Source organism: Rhinatrema bivittatum, chromosome 5, assembly GCF_901001135.1.
Source record: "Rhinatrema bivittatum chromosome 5, aRhiBiv1.1, whole genome shotgun sequence".
In the NCBI taxonomy this organism is placed as follows: Eukaryota; Metazoa; Chordata; class Amphibia; order Gymnophiona; family Rhinatrematidae; genus Rhinatrema; species Rhinatrema bivittatum.
Genome location: NC_042619.1, coordinates 191,705,602 through 191,723,877, shown reverse-complemented (window position 1 = coordinate 191,723,877; position 18,276 = coordinate 191,705,602).

The window sequence follows — 18,276 nt, the reverse complement described above, 5'->3', positions numbered from 1 at the left end:
CCCATAGGGACCCGGAACTCTTGGACTTAGGTGGGACCCTCTGCGACCAAGGATCAAGGAGCGGCCAAAGAGATGGTCGATGAGGAAGGTAGGGCCCAGGAGGGCCCAACTGCGGACCCAGTTGGGCCAGGGTCCCATTTCCCAGGGCCTGTGTTTATATTGCAGGGCAAGAGACATTTTCTGCCCGCTGTCACGAGCGTCCGGGAAACACTCGGACCTAGAGTCATCAGGGAGTTAACTCTAGGTAACAGCACCTCTGCCACCCCGTGTACCATGCCGGTAACCTTGATTCTCCCGGACGGGAACTTCTACACCCTAGCCCTGATAGACTCCGGAGCCGGGGGGAACTTTATACTCCGGGACCTGGTGCAGAAACGCCAGCTTGGGGTTCAACCTCAGAAACCCCCCATACGAGTGTCTTAGATTCAGGGGACCCCACTTCCGGGAGCCATTTCCACTCGCACTCAGCCACTAATGCTACGCACCGGCCTCCTACACGTCGAGGAGATCTCGTTCCTCATCCTGAAGAAATCCATACATCCAGTCATGCTAGGCCTGCCATGGCTCCGGAAACACTCTCCCGTGATCAGCTGGAATTCCCTCCAGATTCCCTCCTGGCGTCCGAACTTCTTCAATGAATGTCTGTCTGCTTTGCCTCGACCGCAGCTACTGCTCCTGACTACACCACTAGTGCTACCACCCCAATACCACGCCTTCCAAGACGTGTTCTCGAAGGAGAAGGCCGAACTACTCCCGGAACATCGGCCCTTCGATTGTGCGATCAACCTGATCACAGGCACCACACCACCCCGAGGATGGGTCTACCCGCTATCAGTCCCGGAGACCCAGGCCATGTCCGCCTATATCAAAGAAAACCTGGACCGAGGGTTCATCCGACCATCCAACTCCCCAGCCAGAGCCGGATTTTTCTTCATAGGCAAGAAGGATGGGTCCCTCCGACCTTGTATCGATTAACACAGCCTGAACAGCATCATGCAGCATGACTGCTACCCCCTACCCTTGATCCCAGAATTGCTGGATTGGCTACAAGGAGCCAAGGTGTTCACAAAATTGGATCTCCGTGGGGCATATAACCTAGTGAGAATTTGGCCTGGTGATGAGTGGAAGACTGCATTCAACACAAGGGATGGCCATTATGAATACCTAGTCATGCCCTTCGGCCTCTGCAATGCCCCGGCGGTGTTTCAGAATCTCATGAATGAGGTGCTCAGGGAAATGCTGCACACTTCCGTAATTGTTTACCTTCACGACGTACCTTCACGACGTACCTTCACGATTTCTTGGCGGTGCACCGCCAAGAAATCCGTCAGGTGTTACAGAAACTACGTAGAATCGACTTTATGCCAAATTGGAGAAAAGCCAATTTTTTTTTTAATTTTTTTTTTTTGTTAATTTTACATAACAAATACAAATATATACTTGTGACAGAAATAAGAGGTTCTCTCATAAGATATATAATAAATGCATCTTACACATCTTAGTTTTTACATATAATAGGCAATCCTCCTAGTTTTGGGAAATAGTGGGGGAGACAAAGGCTTAGTAACTTATCTGGAGCGAAATTACTATGTAATACAATATATAATATCAGAGATAAACTCCTCAAATACATGCCTACTGAGAGAGAGTATATAGCTGTTTATCTAGGGTGAGCATCTAAAAATGCCCTTAATTGTACTGGTTCAACAAATACAAATGTGGAATTCTGATATTTTAATACGCACTTACAGGGATAACGGAGTGTAAATTTTGAACAAATTCCCAAAGCTTCTGTCCTCATTAAGAGGAATTTCTTCCTCCTTTCCTGAGTTATACATATTATATCAGGAAAAAGCCATAATTTCTGGCCATAATACAGAAGATTCCTATTCCTAAAGAAAAATCGAAGGACTGAATTCTTATCTTGTAAAAATGTGAAACTTACAAGGAGTATCCCTCTCTCAGATATTTCATCTTCCTGAGATAACTCTAGTATCTCTGTAATATTTAATTGAGATTCTTGTTTTTCTGTATCTTTATCTGCACCTTTAGCTATAGTATTCTGAAATAAAAAATGTGCTTTAGTTATAACAGGCATAATTTCCTTTGGCATTTTTAACACTTCAATTCAATATTTTTTAAACAAATCTACTGGTGGCATTAATTTTACCACAGGAAAATTCAGAACACGTATATTCAAATTTCTTAAAGAGTTCTCCATGTATTCCATTTTCTTTGCTTCAGTTTGCTCGGATAATATGAGTCTTTGCTGAATTTTCTCTACATTTTCAAGCCTGCCTTCAACTTCTTTAATCTTCAGATCATGTTCCATGGTCTTTTTCTCCATGGCCATACTCCTTTTATTCGTTGCCAGTACAATATTTGCTAATGTGAGTATAGCATTTTCAATTGAAGCCGAAGCTTCCCATAACGATTCAAGAGTTATTGTTGGGGGTTTAACAAGAAAAGGCTTTAAATTCATTTCCTGCTCACCCAGACTTTCAGCTGCTCCGTCGGTGTTTCGAATCTGTTCCAGTAAGGAGGTTTCCGCGGTTAGCAGTTGATAAGAAACCTGTTTTTCTTCTAACTGAAGAGCCAGGTTTTCACCCGCGGTTCCGTTCATCTTAGTGGATTCTCCTCCAGGGAATTCAAACAAGGTAACTTTTTGTTGATTCTGTTCCCCTTTTGAACCATCAGGGGAATCAGTAAGTTGTAAAAAGTCCACAGCCATGTTCCCATGAGGGGGGGACGGAGTCTTAGGCGCGCCGGGGCTGAGTGATATCTCGGCCATAGAAGGTGGCGTTCGCTCCGCGTCACCTCCGTTCGCGGCACTCAAGCCCGGCTGTGTCGGAGTTGAAGCAAAGAAGCTTGGAATCAGTGTATGGCTCAGGGAAAAAGTTGCTTCAGAAACAGCCAAGCTCTCCCGGAGCTTGGCTTTCCTTTTAGTGTGTGGCATTCTGCCCGCTAGACAAGAGGAAATAACAATTTCAAGGGAAAACCAGAGCGTTCCTCGCTGTCTCTTTCAATCAGATGCCATTTTGTCTCGGAGAAATGCCAATTTGAGCAGGAATCACTACCCTTTTGGGGGTACATCATATCCTCCACAGGGTTCTATATGGACCCAGAGAAGGTCGTGGCCATCAAGGATTGGCCTCAACCTGTGGGAGTCAAGGCGCCGCAGTGGTTCCTTGGCTTTGCCAACTTCTACCGGCAATTTATCCCACATTATTCCAGCATGGTGGCCCCGTTGACAGCTCTTACGAGGAAGGGGGATGATGCTAGGAAATGGTCGGCAACAGCCATATGAGTCTTTCAGGAATTAAAGAATGCCTTCTTCCAAGACACATGACTCTGGCACCCGGACCCTCAACGCCAATTCATCGTGGAAGTTGACGCCTCCGACATGGCAGTTGGAGCCATTTTAAGCCAGTTGTCCGATAATGGTAAATCCCTGCCATGCTTCTATTTCTCGTGCAAATTCTCCCCCACAGAAAGGAATTACGGCATAGGGGACAAAGAACTACTGGCCATCAAACTAGCATTTCAGGAATGGTGCTAATGGTTGGAAGGAGCCCAACACCCAGTAGTAGTTTACACTGACCACAAGAACTTAGAGTACCTGTGCAGCGCCCAGTGCTTTAATCCACGGCAAGCGCGCTTGTCACTTTTTTTCAGCTGATTCAATTTTTCCCTCCGTTACAAACCGGCATCTAAGAATGTCTGAGTGGATGCTCTCTCCCGTACGATGGAGACTGATGACACCATCAACCCACCTCAATATATCCTGAACCCAGCCAAGGTCCTCTTAGCTGCATTGGAGGTGGTTCCCGCGGGTAACCGGTAAGACAGCGGTGCCCGTCCGTTCACGGAGGAAAGTACTAGCATGGGCCCATGATTCCCTGACCGCAGGGCATCCGGGAACCACAAGGTCCGGCTATATGTCCAGTCATTCCCTACCTGTGCCCGGCAGAAACCCTTGCCTGGCCGCCCCTGGGGCCTCCTTCAGCCGCTACCCATTACAACTGAGCCCTGGACCCATCTGTCCACAGACTTTATTGTGGAATAACCAGCCTCTGACGGGAAGACCGTGATCTGGGTCACGGTCCATCGATTCTCAAAACTGGCTCATTTCATGCCCCTTGCTAAACTACCTACAGCGCCAGAGTTGGCAAACCTTTTCACACAACATATCTTCCGACTGCATGGACTTCCTTCGCACATCGCTTCAGACCGTGGTCCTCAGTTTACGGCAAAATATTGGAAGGCTCTTTGCAAGAAGTTTGGAGTGCAACTGGATCTGACAACTGCCTTTCACCCCCAGGGCAACGGCCAAGCCGAGTGTACCAATCAAACTCTAGAGGCCTTCCTCTGGTCCTTCGTCGGAGACCTTCAAAATGACTGGGCCGCCTTGTTACCATGGGCAGAGTTCTCATACAATCGCCATAGACACTCTGCAACCAACCGGTCCTTTCCAGCTGGTCTACGGGAAAACTCCCAGGCCTCCTTTACTGTTGCCTCTGACGGTGCCGTCCCCGGCAGTACAACTTACGGCCCGGCAACTGCGCAATCTCTGGCAGTCCACTCAGGAGAAACTCCAGCTAACAGCTGCCAAGTCCATGCAGTATGCAGACAGGTTACGACGCCCGGCACCAGTCTTCCAACCGGTCAATAAGGTATGGTTAAGTACCAAAAACATTCAGTTACACGTCCCCTCCATGCAGCTAGCACCACGCTACATCGGCCACTTCACGGTTGCAGAACGTATTGAGGCGGTTTCCTACCGACTACGATTGCCGTCCACCCTGAGGATCCATAATGCGTTCCACATGTCCCTGCTCAAGCCTGTGGTCCTCTCCCCATTTCAGACCACACCTCCAGAACCTACCACCTCCACCGATGAACAAGGTGATTCGTATACCGTGAGAGACGTCCAGGATGTCCGATTCCACCGTTGTCGGTGGGAGTACCTCCTTTCCAGGGAAGGCTATGGTCCCGAAGAAAATTCCTGGGAGCCAGCTGTCAACATCTTGGACAAAGGTCTTCTCTGTCAGTTTCATGTGGACCATCCAGGTAAACCCCGGCCTCCAGGAAGGGGGCGTAGGAGGGGGTACTGTTGCGGTCCCAGGCCATGCCCTGGGACCTCCATTCACTGTGCGGCCCAGCCCGGCCATGGGAGCTCCCCCTCGGCACTCCAGGCCTGAAACCGTGAGGGAGACACCGCCGATAATCTGCGGCTGGCACCGCCCCCTAGGTGAGCGCACGCGCCGGGGCTTCTAATTTAAAGGGGCCAGCACGGGAAACAGGAGAACAGCCCCCCTGCTAACGTCAGACGCTGCCGGGTTATTTAAACCCGGCAGCCACAGCCAGCCAGTGCCTTGCAACGAGGTTCACTCAGTCCCCTGAGTTGCTAGTTGCTGCGTTGGATCTTGGATCATCTCTTCTACTTCTGGCTTCTGACCCATCTTCGTCCATTGACTTCGTCTTTACTTCCGCTCCTGGTTTTCGTTTGGACTTCTGACTTCTGGCTTCTGACCCGGCTCCGTCCACGACTCTGTTTCCAGCTTCCGCCCCTGGCTTGACCGGTCCTCTGACTTCTGGCTTCTGACCCTGCTTCATTCCTGGACTCTGACTTCTGTTCCCTCCACCTCTTCAGGATCTGGTTCTTGCTGGACCAGGGGATTCTCCTAAGTCCCAGTGGCTCGGGCTCTCACGGGCTCCTCCCAGGGGAGCTGCGGGCTTCCAAGGGTGAAGACTCTTCTAGCCTCCTGGGCCCTACTGTCCTCATCGACCATCTCTTTGGCCGCTCCTGGATCCTTGGTTGCAGAGGATCCCTCCTATGTCCAAGAGGTCCGGGTCCCTACTGGCTCCTCCTGGGGGGACCTCGGACTTCCAGTGGTGAAGTCTTCTCCGGAGTCTTTCAGCAGTGCCACCTCCCAGCTGCGACACCCACTGTGGGTTTCCCACAGCATTACACCTATCATCTCAGCCGGCCCAAGGGTCCACGATCCTAACAGTGGGCTTGGTCAGCAGAAAGCCACTATATTTAAATAATGGAGTCATCTCAGCAAAAAAATATAAAACTCCCTCTACTGCTAAACATTTGAGGGTTGATTTTAAAACCCCAGCACGTGTAAATCTCAAGGTTTACACATGTGGCCGGGCCTTATGCGTGCCAGGCCAATTTTCAAACCGGCCAAGCCACGCGCTTAAACCCTGGGATGTGTGTAAGTGATAGAATCTAGTAGAGATGTGCAAAATTTCATATTTCCCATGGTTTGGGCCTTTGTAATTTGGGGGACCCAAATTTTGGGTTAGTGTGCACTAACCCGAAAACCAAATTTTCCTGAAATTTCGTGAAAATTTGTTTTGTTTTTGGGTTTCCCGAACCAGGATGACTTGCACAATTTCATTGAAATTGCCTAATTCATCCTAAATGATTGCACATCCCTAGTGTCTAGTGGTCTGAAGACCGCGAACTGATGTGACATGGCGATAGCTAAAGACAAAAAAATGTTGAGCTGCATTAAGAAAGGAATAGCCAGTAAGAAAAAGAAGGTGAAAATCCTGTTGTACAGGTCCTTGGTGAGGCCTCACCTGGAGTACTGTGTTCAGTTCTGGAGATCATATATCAAATGGGATAGAGAAGGGTGACCAAAATGGATGGGGGGGGGGGGGGGAATCACCATCAAATGACATGAGAAGAGATTGAAGGACCTAAATATGTATAATCTTGGAGGAGAAGAGGTGTAGGGAGATATGATACAGACCTTTAGATACCAGAAAGGTTTTAATGATGCACAATTAACAAACCTTTTCTGTTGGAAAGAAATCAGTAGAATTAGGGGTCATGAAATGAAACTTCAGGGAGGGTGACACAGAACCAACATCAGGAAATATTTCTTCATGGAGAGGGTAGTGGATGCCTGGAATGTCCTTCTGGAGGAGGTGGTGAAGACAAAAACAGTGAAAGAATTCAAAGAAAAAAGGGATAAACATTTTATTTTATTATTTTTATATACCAACATTCGATCTCAATTGAGATATCACACTGGTTTACATTCAGGTACTGAAGGTATTTCTCTATGCCCAGAGGGCATACAATCTAATATTTTGTACCTGAGGCAATGGAGGGTAAAGTGACTTGCCCAAGGTCACAAGGAGTGACAGCAGGACTTGAATTGTGGATCCTTAAAGGCTAGAGGATATAAATGAAGAAAAAAGTGAATAGGTGTAACTTGCTCTTGCGGCGGTTTCTACCTTTAACCAATAAGCCCTTAACACTGTTGATGCAACTCCATCATTGCTCTCTGCTTCAATGGCAGGGGGGAGAGGAAAGGAAAAGGGGAGCTGGATTCAAACAACAACCAACAAGGACCCTAACTTTTAAGGTCTGGGGAAATAAATATATAAATAAATAAAGTCCTCCTGTATTGAATACACTCTTCTGTTGATGCATTAGTTCGTCGAGCTCTTGCACTACTCATGTTTGCGCCCATCTACACATTATTCTATTAACTGTATATCCCAAGTTACTCTACCCCTATTTAGCTAGTACCCATATTTATCCACGTTACTTTGTCGAGCTACTGTTGCCTATGTAATATTTATTGTTGCCTATGTAATATTTATTGATGTTCCTATGTTCAGAAACTCTGTTTATTGTAACGCCTTAACCGCGACAGTTTTGTTCTTTGGAAACCGACCTGATTTGATACTTGTATTAAGAAGGTCGGTATATAAAAATCCTAAATAAATAAATAAATAAATAAATAAATAAATAAATAAGAATAGAGATAACTTGCTGATGCGGCTGTTACTACCCCTAACCAATAAGCATGATACTTTTGACAAAACTCCAACATTGCTTTCTACTTCAGTGGCAAGAGATAATGGGGAGTTGGACTCAGACAGCAATATACAAGGGCCCTGGCTTTTACAGTCTGAGAAACCGACAGCTATGGGAGTGACCTGTATGGTGCGGCAGGTGCTGCCATGAGCTTCCTGGGCAGACTAGATGAACCGTTTGGTCTTTTTCTGCTGTCATTTCTATGTTTCTCTCATTCTCGTCAGGTACAGAAGATCTATTTTGCTCCAACAAACTTTAGGCATGATCTTAGGCCCAAAATAATCTTTTTATGAGTAGCAGTGGTTTTAGCGAGATCCAGTACAAACAGAGGTCTCAAATTGTCATAAACAATTGACAATTTTTCCTTCACAGCTGAAAGAATTGCTAATGCCTGTGAATAGTGTAAGACCTTCATAATTTTTGGGATTGGATATTTAGCCTTTTTCAATGGGTGAGAGAGGTAGTGATGAGTGTGTTCAATCTCCAGCGATGGATCAAATTGCATATCTAGATATGCAGTTATGAATTGTCTCAAAAAAGGCAGAATATCATTACCTTCTCAAGTCTCAGGTATACTGAGTATTTGCAAATTTTTGTGCCTGTTTCTGTTAAATAGGTCTCCCGCATCCTGTTGTAAAACTTCCATTTTCTGTGTTTTCAAGTGAAGGTCAGTAATGAAAGATTCTCTACTCTCTGCTTGAGGTACTCCATATGATGCTGAAAAGCTGCAATGTGAGGTATAAGATCAGAAAGCTCAGATTTTATGGCAAAAGTGATTTCTGTATTGTGCGTGACCATATCTTTCAGCTGTTGGAACTGCTCCAAGATCTTTTCAATTGAGGCTGCTGATTTAGCAGAGTTTACTTTCTCTGGCGAAGATGGATCATGTTTGGAATGTTTCATTTCTAATGCCAGGGTAAACGCTGCCTCAGTCTTCCCTGTCTTGGTGCTAGATATGTTGCCAACACTGAAATTAAAAAAAAATCTGGAGCTTCAATGTTATAGATATGCAAGCAGACAACAATTATTGAATTTTGAGCAGCTAGAGAATTAAGCTGCCATCTTACTTGGTACTGGCTAGCGCTTTCCCTTAATTCAACCAAGATCCCCTCTACATATTGAGAAGTGCAGGGGAAAATGATTGGATATAGAGGGAGAAAGGGAGATCAAGGAGCTATAGGAAGCAAGCAAGGTGATTGGAGGGCTGTGCCATGTATATGAAGAGACTGTAGGGGAATGTGTGTGGAGAGACACTGAATGAAAGGATCAGAGATGGTATGAAATGTGAGTGAGAATATAAAATGTATTGAGGAGTGTGAGTGAGAGATGTGATTTATGCCAGGGTATTGGAGTATTTTGAGAGGTTGTCACTTTCTCTACTGATCTGAGATATTCCTTTTCTCCTCCAATATCTCTAATCCTTTTTCTCTCCTCCTCCTCCTCTTCTCATCTCGTCCTCCATCTAGGCCTTTATCCATTTCTATCCCATATCTCTCTACTCAACCTGCCTGAAATCTTTTCTTAATATGCCTCCTCTGAGATCCTCTCTCTTCCCATCCTCAGATCCCTTCATCTCCTTCCTTCTCAGAACCAATCACTAATAAAGAATACAATAAACTATATGCAAAAAGTCTAAAAATTGATTTTTATAAAGAAAAAACTACATTACCAAATGCAAATGTTTGCAATATTATATAAATTAGCCATATAATTGCTGCATAATTTTGAAACATTTGCCATAGAATTTGCTATCTCCTGATGTAAAATCTTTAGAAATCTGCTGTAGGGAATCCAAGGGCACTGATTATTATTACCGGGATGACAAGTATTGTAATATAGAACAGGAGCACAAAAATTGACCTTTGGTTTTTATAAGCATTCTTGAAAGTAGATTGTAATTGATCTCATTTTCCTGAGATATAACATCAAATACGAAGAGAGTGGTAACAATTTTAAAAAAGGTTAGAAACAGATAAATCACAAGAAAAATAAGATGACATTTCATGGACAGAAGCAGTTATCATCCAAGCAATCTCAAAATTAAACAAGAGTGGTTGTAGAAGATGACTAAAATGTCCTTAAAGATTTAATGTATTCAAATTAAATTTGTTGTTATAGGCGTTTTCCTATTCCTACCATATTTCACCTTCTGAAAATACTTGACAGCCAAGGTCCTGCATATTTTTTTAAAACCTCAATTTTTTTCTTGAAAGAACTCAAGACATGACTGGTCATATTTACTCTAAATCTACATGTAAATAGTGTCTGAGAAGAATCATACATTTTTTTCTCATGCACTGCCTACTCCTAGCCCACCACATTTACCACATCGTTTGCTTGATCAGTTGATTTTCCAAGTTCCATTTTTCCCTCCAACTCCAGATTAACAACATGAGCAGATGGACTGATGAGTAGTAAATATAAAACATTGGTTTATGATGAAAACCAAACCATAAACAAGAGCACTAAACAGGCAATTCAGACAATTAGGATTTTTCATGTTTAGATTGGTTGAGGAAACAAAAAACAAACCAAAGTCAAGAGCAGCATTTATCAGGAATATAAATCCTTATTTGTAACACAAGAAATGAATAAATAGTAGTTCATGAAGTAACACTGAAAATGTTTCATAATGAAATAGATAAAATGAAGTGGGGGAGGCAAGACTAATATAATGTTAAACTAACTAACTGAGGCCTGGATTTTCTTTCTTCGCAACGGTTTGTGAATCCTGGCGCTAACGGGGGGTGGGGGTGGGCAAAGCTGGGGGTGGGCCTGCAAAATCCGGCAGCGATCGCACCACCGCGGTGTTATCGCTGCCGGCCTTCGCACCCAATAGCGCCATCATAAAGGTGGTGCTATTGGGCGTGCTACTGGCGGCGATAAGGGGGCCTTACCTTTTTGCCATCAGCGAAGTTTCCGTGGCGTCCGCCCTGACGCCGTCCCGACCACTCCTCTTCCGGTGCCGACGTCGCCCCCGACTCTGCCCCGATCTAGCTATCTCACACGAAAAGTCCCTTTTCATATGCGATATGCTTACAAAATGACCCCCTAACTCTCTCTCTCTCTCCCTGTGTATGTATGTGTATATGTACACACATACATATTTAACTCAGCATATTTCCTAAAAAAAAAAAAAAAAAAAGCACCAACGAAATGGAAGTATGGTATAAATAAGAAACCAGAAGTACTCCTCCTTACCATCAGCTATTTCAACCAATCCAAAAACAAAGGTACTGTAAATAGCACACTAAAATTAATGAGTGGTACTGAACAGCAAAAGTGCTTAATTCTAAATCTTCTGTCTTTTGACCACAATGGGCTGTAGATATAGTCAAAAACCAGCACTTGTATATAATCATTTACCCAGAGCCAGTGCTAGCATTTTAGTAGGGATGTGAATCGTTTTAGGACGATTAAAATTATCGTCCGATAATTTTAATATCGTCTTAAACCGTTATGGAACACAATACAATAGAGATTCTAACGATTTATCGTTATAAATCGTTAGAATCATGAGCCGGCACACTAAAACCCCCTAAAACCCACCCCCGACCCTTTAAATTAAATCCCCCACCCTCCCGAACCCCCCCCAAATGAGTTAAATAACCTGCGGGTCCAGCGGCGGTCCGGAACGGCAGCGGTCCGGAACGGGCTCCTGCTCCTGAATCTTGTTGTCTTCAGCCGGCGCCATTTTCCAAAATGGCGCCGAAAAATGGCGGCGGCCATAGACGAACACGATTGGATGGCAGGAGGTCCTTCCGGACCCCCGCTGGACTTTTGGCAAGTCTCGTGGGGGTCAGGAGGCCCCCCACAAGCTGGCCAAAAGTTCCTGGAGGTCCAGCGGGGGTCAGGGAGCGATTTCCCGCCGCGAATCGTTTTCGTACGGAAAATGGCGCCGGCAGGAGATCGACTGCAGGAGGTTGTTCAGCGAGGCGCCGGAACCCTCGCTGAACGACCTCCTGCAGTCGATCTCCTGCCGGCGCCATTTTCCGTACGAAAACGATTTGCGGCGGGAAATCGCTCCCTGACCCCGCTGGACCTCCAGGAACTTTTGGCCAGCTTGTGGGGGGCCTCCTGACCCCCACGAGACTTGCCAAAAGTCCAGCGGGGGTCCGGAAGGACCTCCTGCCGTCCAATCGTGTTCGTCTATGGCCGCCGCCATTTTTCGGCGCCATTTTGGAAAATGGCGCCGGCTGAAGACAACAAGATTCAGGAGCAGGAGCCCGTTCCGGACCGCTGCCGTTCCGGACCGCCGCTGGACCCGCAGGTTATTTAACTCATTTGGGGGGGGTTCGGGAGGGTGGGGGATTTAATTTAAAGGGTCGGGGGTGGGTTTTAGGGGGTTTTAATGTGCCGGTTTTGCGATTTTTAGATTTTTAGATTTTTCACGATTTTTCACGATTTTTCACGATATTTTACCCCCCCAAACGGCAACAATACGATTCCCTCCCCCTCCCAGCCGAAATCGATCGTTAAGACGATCGAGGACACGATTCACATCCCTACATTTTAGCAGCTCTGAACGTACAGTTACTGTGCTGCCCCACTCCTCGCTTTTTTTTATTATTAAACACAAAATATCCCACTTTCTTTCTTTCTTTCTTTCTTTCTTTATTTATCGAGTTTTATATATCGTCGTTCGGATTCGCCATCACAACGGTTTACAAAGTTTCAATGTTTAACAAGTTTCCAAAGAATATTATGGATGTAAACCTAGATAGCATAACTTAGCTAAATTTAGATAACACAGTATTGATGTTTCCAACAGGTTACTGTAGTTGATAACCTAAATGACTTAACTTAGATATATATAATGTTGACTTCATTAATGTGGAGCACATTAATAAATAATAAATAATAGAACACAGCCTCATCCTCACCAAATACAGACTAAAGAGACTATAAACTATAAACAGAAAATGAACTGGAAACCACAACAAGCCAGATTCTGTATGCAATGCAGCAATGAAGAATCAGAAATGTCACCTGTCCTCATAAATCATTCATCAAACAATAAAATCAAGGAATATAAATCATTCAAATTAGTAAATCATACTTATAAAAATATTTCCAATGATATAAGGAACAGAATAACATCCAATAATTAAGAGCTCATAGAAAAATTTTTAAATTTTCCAAACTACAATAAATTATTTCAAAATTGCAGACACAGACATTCAATATTTAAAACTAGGATGGAAAATTCACCACTCTGCACACCTGAAAACATTTTATTTCCTGTCATCCTGAGTAAGGTTTGGATTAGTGGGGCAGCACAAATTTTCTTCACACACACACACATCTAGGCAGGCTCCTATTCACACACATACAAACACCCCCAGACAGGTTCCCATTCATACATACACACATACCCCAGCCAGGTTCCTATTCACACATGCACACCTCATGCAAGTCTCCTCCACCACAAACACATACACCTCAGACAGGTTCCTATTTACACACATATATACACACACAAGGCAGGTTCCCATTCACACACACACACACACACACACACACACACACCAAAGGCAGTTTCAGTCAGGTTCCCATGCTCACAGAAACATGAACACACACCAGTCAGGCTCCCATTCACACACATGCCGCACAGTTAGGTTTCCATTTATACACAAACACTCTAGACAGGTTCCTGCACACATACTTAAGTCAGGTTTCCATGCACACACAAACATAGCCCAGTCAGGATCCCATTCACATACACTCAATCCCCCAAGTCAGCTTCCTATTCACATCCCCCCAGCATCCTCCCTCCTATTCACCAACAACCTCCAGTAAGGCTCTCATTCACACACACCACACCTCCACACTCCAGTAAGGATCTCATTCATTCATTCACCTACACAGACACACACACACATATCGGGATCCATTCTGCTGTTCCTCCTTGTGTGCTGGCCCCTGCTCTAATCAAACCATATGAGGCTAGCACTTCCTCTATGATGATCTCATGCATTGCAAGATCAGCATAGAATACATACTAGCTGCACGTGTTTTGGACTGCATGCCGGCACCAAGAGGCAGTTGGAGAACTGGTTCCTTCTTCCTTCTTTGGCCACCGGTGGAATGGGGTCCACTGGTAGCCTCAAGGGCCTCTTCCTCTTCTGGGCTGCCACTGGGATAGAGTCCACCGGTGACCTCACGGGCCTCATCTCCTTCTGGGCCAAACATTTGGTAAAAACTCTGGGAGCCAAGGAAAGACCAAAGGGTAGGATCTTGTATTGGTAGTGAGTCAAAGTCATCTGGAAGTAAAGTAACCTCCAGCAGGAAGGGTGTAATGGGATATGTGTTTAAGCATCCTTTTGATCCAGAGAACACATCCAATCATTCTTCTGAATGATCGGAAGGACCAACTTGAGGAATGTCATCAGGAATTGGTATGTCTGAGGTCTGAATGGTTGAAACTGTTTGAATGGTTTTCTTTGATAATAATAAGGCTTACAATAGGGATGGTAAGATCTTTTCAATGCAGATTGAGAGTCCAACATTGATGACAAAGAATGCACTGCCATGTTTTGTTCTTTGATTTGGGACGCTGTGTCCCTTCAATCTGTCACCAAACAGGTTGTTGCCCGAGCATGACAGATTTGCCAGCTTGTCATACACGTCATTCCCAATGGAGTTGTAACAGAGCCAAGCTATCCGACAAGCAGCAATGGTGATGGCAGAAGTCCAGAAAGAGGTTTTGTATACTGGCTGACATGGCTGGTTGACCTGTTTCAGAGCGCAAGAATGGTTACAACAACTGCAGGAATTCATAAAGATACTATACCATACAAAACTGGTGTTGTTGGATCCTGGATGTTAACATTGCACTTTGACATTTTTTCTTATCAAAATCATCAAGAAGTCTATGTTCCCTCATCGGTGGAGTAGACACATGCAGTCCAGATTTTTTAGCGTGTTTCATCGCTGATTCCATGACCACTGTCACATGTGGGAGTTGGACAACTCCATAAGTTGCAGACTTTGCAACCTAAATTTCAAATCTAATTTTTTGGAAACCAAGAGGTTGGAGTGAGGGGACTCCCATATTTTAATAGCACTGCATTGAGAACTTTACAGGAAGGCAAGGCCGATGTTTCATCCGGAACTTCTAAAAACTTTAGAATTCTGAAGACTCTTCCCAAGGGTCAGGGATTTTCTGGACTTCCATCCCCAGCACATTACCCAGTTTTCCATGATCCACAAATAGGCAAATCTTCCAGGGGAGAAAAGTGGTTTGGCAGTTCTTCTGGCAGGTCCAATGGAATACCCGTTGAGCTGATGGGTGAAAGGTATGGTGGAAAGTGCAAATGGACATATTGAGATGATGGTGAGAGTCCTTCCCGTTATCTAGAATCAGAGATATGGGCACCTCCAGAGAGACAGGGGAACAGTCAAGAAGTCCTTTACCACTCAGACTCAGAATATGCGGGGTTGGAATCCCTGGATACCAAGACATGAATAAATTCCTTATGCTTGTTGAAAACCGATCCATAGCCTTTTGGGACTATGGAGCTATAGTAGTAGTTCAACCTTTACCACAAGGACGAAGGGCTACGGACAAGATATCTGAGGAAGGTTGTGTCTGGACCCAGGAAACCTTGCTGGTGGAGCCAATTTGTCTCATGGAGAAAGTTCCTCTTGAAGAATGAAGCGCTGAAGATGAGAACATGTAAATAATCCTGAATATACAGTATGGCCTCCCTGGGAGGAGGAAGACCTGGATCTGACTAACACAGACTTGGAAGGGAAAGCCCAAGGGGGCTGTGACAAAATGTCCAAGATCAGGTCTACTTGCTATTTAGTATATGATGGGGAATTAGGTTCCAGTCTCCTTCTCTAGTTATGTAGGCTTTGGGCTCCCCAGGGTTCATCTTCCCAATGAGAAGAAGAGGATTTCCTTTTGCTATCACTCTTGGTCAATGCATGTGCCAAGACATCTTGGCTGTGCATGGTGAAGGCGCCGAGCGTGGTATGATGCTGCTTCTGTGTCAATGTGTCTTGGAGTGTGCAGTCATTTGCGTCGAAAACACCAGTATTGGTGCCTGCTTCATTGTCTGCACCGATGCTTCATGGGTGGTAGTTGGAGTGTTTACTGGGAAATGGGGAGCATAGCATTTTTAAGGAGTAGAGCTAGAAGAGTGGAATTAAAACCCCTCCCCTCCAGATATGTATTTATTTTTTATTCACTTATTTTTCTAATTTATATTCCACACATTCCTTATGATCATGGAAGATTACAATGAGAACATTCATAATAATTAAAATGCAATAAATACACTAAAATACACTCAAGGCATAACATCAACAAATATCATAAAAAACATACGATATATAAAATAATAAAAGATTATTCAAAGGATATTCTGTGTGCTCAAGTCAAAACTACAAATATCTTATGCATCATTGTCTTCAAATGCCATCATAAACAGGAACATTTTTAAAGCTTTCTTTAAAAAGTGGTATCAGATAATATAAATGCAGCTGCTCAGATAACATGTTCAAAATGTAGGACCTCTAACAGAAAAAAGCATGCTCTTGAGATTCAACCAGATGTATAGTTCTAGATGATAGAATTTCCATCAGATTTTTACCTGCTAAGCACAGAGAACATCTAGAAATGTAAATATATAAAATGACCTCAATCCAAGGAGTGATATCATTATTTGTAATCAGTTTATCTATGAGCATCACCTTCTTGTATTTTAAATATAAAATGCAAAGTATGTCCATGCAGAAAGAGGGAGAGAATTAAGAGTATAGGGGGAGCAATGAGAGAAGGAAGAGGGGATTAGTTAAATGAGAAAAAGGAGATTGAGAGTATGTGATGGTGACAGGACAGGGTGGGGAAGAGACTATGATATAGATGGGTTGTTGGTAGGGGAGGCAGAATAGAGCAGAAGGGAGTAGACTGGTGGGGATGAGTTGATATTGGGGAAAATAATGAATTGTGGGACTGCGTGCAGCCCTGGCTTTTGTTTTGTCCATGTGAATATTTTCTATGTCAACATTCTCTTCTACTCTCTGGTCAGTTATGTTTAAAACCCACTACATTTATTGTTTTCTTTTTTGCTAGGGACACTTTAATTTGTGTTGAGTTCTGCATCCCAGTCATTTCCAAAGTTGGATCCTATGCTTTTGGGTTCAGATGATGGCTCTGCTGGAATTACCACCAGATCATCTACCAGATCTCCCAAAGTACCCATCCCTTCCAGAAGATCTCACTTCTTCAAAATTCATTGAGAAATTAGGAACAGCACTGGGTGTTTGCCTACATAAGGATTTTTGTAACTAGTTTCTCTGTATTGCCTGTGTTACTTGCACATGTTTATCACGGTTCCCTTTATTAACATTCTCCTTGTAACTCGTTCTATGTAAAGCTTGTTGCTATGTTCAGTTATCTGTGAACCGGGATGATGTTCCCAACGTATCCCGGTATATAAAAACACTTAAATAAATAAATAAATGAATAAATAAATAAATAAATAAATAAGATCCATGTACAGAGCACTTTGGAAAAATCAAAATACTGGATATACCAGCTGAACTTGCCACCTTACCTGCTCATGACATTCTCAAAATCCTGCTCATGAAATTATGGGAAACCACCAATTCCTTGTTCACTACAGCTCAAACATTAGTCCTCAAATATAGGGTCCTTGAGTCATCAAGCTTTGGCATGGTTCACATGCCACCCCAATCTATTGTAGTAGAATATATCATGAAAAAATAAAGAAAACTTGTATTCATTCCACTTCCCCACTGGGCAAAAATCATAAGCTTCTGAACAATTTCAGCAAAAGGATATTACAAAGTGAAATACTTTCCACTCATATCACTATTCATCAATTCTACATAGTGAAACACCTCCATGATTATCTTCAGCAGCTGAAGCCATATTTACTATTCTCTGATCAAAACACCTTCTCTCAACCATTCTGGGATACAGAAGAACCTGTTTGACATCTCCTCTGTTCAGTGAATGAATCATCCGATTCTTCTTCTCGTACTGGAAAGCAATGTATGGAATGGCTAGAAGCAAATTCCATAGCCATATGGTATGGCTATAAGCAAAAAGTGAGGACATCTACAAGAAATTGGCAGACCTCCCGTGAATGGGAGACAACCGCTTTCACGAGAAGTTCTGGGAAAGCTTCACAGATGAAAGACTAAAATGTGACGGTACAGTCTCTTTCTCAACCTGCATTGTTGCAGTGTCCATTTTACCCTTACAAATGACCCCACTTTGACAGATGACCTTATCAGCCTTTTCAGCAGTACTGACTTCCATGTCTTCCAGCACAATGTCAACAGCAATTTCTGACCAATCTAGACAACAGGAATGCCTAAAGCCAGAAACAACCCAACAGGCCCAGCCTAAACCAGAGTCTGATTTAAGATCCCGACCACCAATCTCCTCCTTT